This window comes from Petromyzon marinus, chromosome 11 (assembly GCF_048934315.1).
Source record: "Petromyzon marinus isolate PM22_M1 ecotype Great Lakes invasive population chromosome 11, UKy_Petmar_22M1.pri1.0, whole genome shotgun sequence".
NCBI classification, from domain to species: Eukaryota; Metazoa; Chordata; class Hyperoartia; order Petromyzontiformes; family Petromyzontidae; genus Petromyzon; species Petromyzon marinus.
This window is the reverse complement of record NC_133677.1, coordinates 7,004,501-7,010,500: the sequence shown is the minus strand read 5'-3', so window position 1 is coordinate 7,010,500 and position 6,000 is coordinate 7,004,501.

The following is a 6,000-nucleotide window of genomic DNA, read 5'->3' as shown; positions in this document are numbered from 1 at the left end:
AATTAGCAAGGTTTGTTACGTAAACAGAACATGCCGATTCGTTACTAGTACAGCACACCGGTGTGTTGGAGAGCAAATCCACAACATTTACAATCTGAGTACGACGTTTCGCCAGTAATTACAACTAGCTTCATCAGGCGACAGCCAGATTTGTGGACAAATCCTCCTGTTTCGTTCCTTAAATATAGGGGTAGATGTGATGGTTACGTGACAAACCTTACCATTCGCTGTGTCGGGTGGTGGCGGGTTTAAAGACACATTTCTATATTTACGCGATCTAACCCAAAAAACCTGTACTATGGATGATATTTCCACAGCAACACCGTGCGGTGGTGTATAGGGGTGGGAAGGGAGGCGAGTTTGCACGGTAGCATCTAAATGAAGGTGAGGGAGTGGGCGCAGTGCGCGCACACTTTACAGAAATACATTATTTCGCAAGGCACACTGCTTGCACGTTGGCGTGACTAAAACATCCCATCGCCAGTTTTATTAACGGAGCCGATAGGCCGCTGCTTACTGCCATGCCCGGGAATTATTGTGTCCGTCCATCCAGGCACACGTTGCATTGTTTACGGAAAAAAAAACTGCAAAACCCCTGAACCAATTGGCATTTATCTCTCCACGCAGCACACCAAATACCAATGCCCAAGTCGTCGTATTTTCGGGACCACGATTGCCAATGGACAGGTGCTCTGTAGATTTTCGCAGTTGTGCTGCGTAGCTCGCCGGTGGGGTTTTCGGCTTTTGCCGCTTGTTGTTCGGCATAATGCCCGGACATTTCTCTCCAAGTGTTGAGTACTTTTTTCAGGAACCCGTTGTACCGCGTGCTGTCTTCGTGGCATGAGGCATGCTGTGGCCTCCTGGTCTCAGGAACATGATGATAAAAATGCTACAACATAACGTCAGCATGCTTCTGTAAAGCAACGCCTGCTGAACAGCGTAGCAAGTCTTTCTGTTAATGTTCAAAATAATAAAAGAGACTTAATTATTCGCACCATTACTCGTCACGACAAGTCATCCTACCCGAGATGTACAAGTCAATGTGAAGGTGACTTCTTGCTTAAGTGAGCAGAGAGACGGCTATCATTTCCTGGCAATTCCACTTTCCTATGGCGGGGGGGGGGGGGGGGGCGAGTATATCCATAGGATAACCATTGTTGAGTTCCCTACAAAGTGTTACAGATTGTATCCATGCGAAAAGGATCATGGGACGAGTCAACAGCCAATCAAGATTTGACCTCATGGCCTTCTATTTGCGAGCTGCTTGCTCTACCGCTGAGCCACCTGTGACTTGATAGAATACACACACGACCTATTTTTTAAATACGCAACAAATAAAAAAAGCAATAACAATGTTTTAAAGATTTATTTCGCCGCAGCACGCTGAGCTCATGTGCCTCCACTGGGTCATGGATAATCATTCTTCATGCTGCACCTCTCTGTCATGATCGCGCTGGACGAGTTTCTCATTTTTTATAATCTTCTCTCTCTCCATCCCTCGGGCTTTCCTTACACCGAAGTGGATATTCGTCAAGACATCCAAGAACTCCTTAAGGAAACTTGCATTGGCGTTAATGTCGCGCTGCATCCCCGCTCTCCAAAGGACCTTCCTTTTAAATAATAATTATTATTATACACGTGGTGACACAGGAATTACTCCGCGAGTCTCAAAAATGATCTTCATGGAACCATGCTCTTACATGTTTGGCCAATCTCTTTCTGCGGTTTTTAAACCCCCTGTTTTCAAATAGTAAGCGGTATATATATTTTACCAACATAATTAACCCATGACCTATCCATTGCTGTATGAAGGCCTCCCAGGCAAACGCCTTATCTCACGGTCACGCAATTGAACAATCCACCTTCTGCACACATGCTGATATCATCGCCGATTTCATTTCGTACATCGTTCCACATGGACAGTGATAATTATTCAGTAATTTCAAATTTTTTCCTGCCAAACTTTTGTTCACATATATTAATTCCTATTTCTCCACACTGACTTGTGAATGGTAGATTTTTAGACTGCCAGAATATGTAATACTTTCGACGGTACAGATTATACAATGGAATAAGTAAAATTATGTTTTTGGCATTATCTGGATTCTAGTGATTAAGATAAGAAAACGAGTAAGACCATTTGATGAATTCTGATGACAAGCCAGTCCTATTATTTAGCAGGAATTGTGCTCTTAAAATCCAGAAATTCAATCGCATAACACGGCATGTGGGAAAGTACGCCCACTCCTGTATTCAGGTTAAGAAGGTCACGTGAATATGTCCAGTGGGAAAAAAATCTCCTCTCCAGCCTCAATCTGACACACGGGGCTCACATTTGCAATATTTTTTTCCGAGTGGATTCTTCACCTCGGGACATGACGCCGATGGCGTAAATTAAATACTGTTCGGCAGACGTTCTGCGAAAAATCTCCTCCGCAGCCATCCTGTTCCACGAAGGAGACGCTGCTCTGAGAGATATACGGGGAGATTATTCATCTCATGACGTGTCAGGTAGGGAGGGGGTGGGTCTGAAAAAAAAAGATTCAAACAAATTTCATAAAATAACCACTATGCCTCTGTTCCCATTGCATCGCATCTGGGTTTGGTCCTGTGGGGATGTTTTGCCAAACTTTTCGTGATCTTACAAGCACCACATGTACCCTCGGTTTGCCGCAGCTACTGTATTGATTCCTGCCTGATGACTCGTGGTTCTGCTCGCTCGGTGCATTAGAGGGAACTTGTTCTGAACCCTGACATCATTATTAATACTATATATACTCTTGGGTATTTCGGTCAAGTCATGCAAATAAAAAATAATAGATCACGACGTTTCGATCGCAACACAAGCAATCACAACACAAGCAATCGTCTTCTCACCTGCAGACGATTGCTTGTGTTGCGATCGAAACGACGTGATCTATTCTTCTTTGGTTCTTTCGGTAAAGTCACGTAGAATGAGAATAAAATAATAAATTGATAAAATAAAATAACACAATAATATTCTCACGACGTTTCGGCCACAACACAAGCGGCCTTCATCAGGTGAAGGGACGAGACTGTCTGGTAGGACAGCGCTGGAGTGAAAAAGCCACGTTCAGATCACGACGTTTAAGCTGTGTGAGAGGAAACAAAGCGCCTTGACAAAGGAATTAGCATATAATTTAGCATTGAAATGGCTGAGTGATTAGCTTGTGACTGGTCACAGAAATGGCTATGTTAAAAGTTAAAGCATACACATCCGCAGAGGCACCCCTTGACAAAGGAATTAGCATAGAATTTAGCATTGAAATAGCTAAGTTAAAGCATACACATCCGCAGAGGCACCCCTTGACAAAGGAATTAGCATAGAATATTATTGTGTTATTTTATTTTATCAATTTATTATTTTATTCTCATTCTACGTGACTTTACCGAAAGAACCAAAGAAGATGAATCATTGCAGTCACGAAAGCTTTAAATCGAAATTTGACGTGATCTATTGTTTTTTATTTACGTGACTTGACCAAAAGACCCAAGAGTATGAATTCCTGCAGTCATGAAATATTTAATACTATATATGTTAATATTCAACCCATAACTGTAGCTGCGCGGCAGGTATGTGACTATTAAAATGAACATATCATCATCAGCAGCTATGATCGACCCACTGCTGGATGAAGGCCTCCCCGTGTCGTTCCATCTGTTACGTTTTTGCGATGCATAATCCGCGTAGCTTCCGCACGCCAGCTGACTTCGTCACTCCATGTGCACAGTGAAGATCCTCTCGCTCATCTTCCCTTCCTTGGCAGCCACTCCATTGTTAGTCTCAACCACGAGCTATCTTCCGTTATAGCGAAGTGTATGTAGCATGCTGATGATCTCTGTTCCGTGCGTTCCACTTTCTGTTGCTCTGTTTAATTCAAAGCTCGCATCTTCGCATACACCTCTGTGCAGTTTTATGTTTCCTTTCCATTTTATACGCCAATGTTCATGCTCCAATTCCATTTGCCATAGCAGATAATATACACCGCTTAAGAACTTAAAAAAAAAATCAACGTAGCGATGTCCTCTGTTAGGTGGGGAGGCCTCACATTTCCTGCTCGCATCACTGCCGGCAGCAAAGCCTCCGCCAGGTGGGAGCATCCACGATTCAGCCCACCACACGTGACCTGCCGATCAATTGTGGTGTGCCGATGTTTCCAGGGTGCTTAAAAAAAATGTTTTACACAATATATGGCACGATCGTTTTTAATGGAAAAAGAACGGATAACATGATAACTAATGTCATGTAAATAGCTTCAAAAAGTCAAAGAGTCTCCCACTTGTTCGCCATCGTTGTCAACACGTGGCCTGGAATATTCTCCAGGTGGTCTCCAGAGCCCGGAGGCAGCAGCACATGTCACGTGGTGTTGTTGCAAATTCTGAGAAGTAAAAAAAAAGGAAATTTGAAGCACCCTGTACTTCTGGCCGGAGGCAAAGTGATTTACGAAAGTGACTTGCCAGGTGATCGATAAGTGGCCTCTGACTTGCAAGTCAAGTGTGGCTAACCATTACACCACGACAGCATTTTCTGTGCGTACGCCCATATCTTCTGACCAGAAGACATCTGGCCATCGTGGTAGAGTAGTCCGAATACCCACTAAAAGGGTTACCTCGAACTCCCTCTGCGGAGGCTCTTCTGCCAGCCGTGGCATGAGCGAGCAATTGCGGTGCTGCACCTTTATCTTTACAACGCTGTAAAAAAAGTATTTTTTGTAACGCACCTGATAAAAGCCGACAGAAGCTATATTAATGAATCTTTTCAATGGTAGAATGTTAAACATAGATTCTAATGTGCATGTCTGGCTATCCAGATAGGACACATTAATGCTGTGTGTGTGTATGTTAAGTAACATTCGTGGGAACGCATCCTGAAGCCACCTTTATCACAGGCTTCAAGCAGTTCCAAAGGTCTGTTTGTTCAGCAGGTGTATCCACAGCATGTATTGTATTCAGCGCTATTAAACAAACGCATAGAACATAGCAAAGCATACAATTGTACTCACTAAAGATAAGTCCTTTAATGCCCATTGAAATATCACGAAACATGGGAAAATAATATAAATAAAAACATACATTATGTAAAGGTTATGGAATAGTTTCATGGTGCTCTCTTCTGAGGAGTTTGAAGGGCCTTCAATTAATTGATCACAATTGTTAGGCTTAGAATACATACGTACATTCAATCGTAAGTGGAAGAACAGGCTATTAAAGATTTATATAATTTTCTATTGATATGCAAATGTTGCAATGAGGCAAATGAATGAAATAATGAGACGGAATGAATAAAAAAGCAATGCATTATGAGACAGTATAGCAAAGACAGTGCAAATGAGAAAAAAATAAGGAGAATAAATGTGATTATTTGATCAACTTGCAGCTCCGTACCGAGACAATCTCAGAATAGCTGAATCATGCCATGCCTAATGTGCAAAATTGGGGCCTGAAATGGTTTTGTAGCTTCAGTATGGCAGGTAATGTTTTGCATTATTCACAGCAAATGTCTCCTCCAAACTGCATTGGCGGCACACAATATTTAAAACGCTGCATATTTAAAATAATAACGCCACTTATTATCCACACCTTAAGTGTGAAATCGAAGAAAGAACCTGCAAGAGATTACTTGGGATGTCATGAGACCTAGCGACAGCCCAAGCGTGGTTTTGTCATCGCTTTACGAATTCTTGAATCATCTGCTGCTAGTGCAAAAACACAATACTTTCGGTTCTTCTTTCTGATAAATAGCTCGTGTGGAGAGATAATGGCACGACTATAACGATAAAAGGCGGAGCAGTGGCACACTGAACCTGGGTTTACTCACGGCTAATATCAGTAGTCATTGCACCTTCTTTACCCACCCACACTGACCAGTATGTTGAAGTATGGTCAGATAACACTCATGGTCAAATTTGGTGTAGAGTGGGCCTTCACCCAGCAGTGGATTAACAAAGGGTTATACATCATTATTAATGTATTATTCAA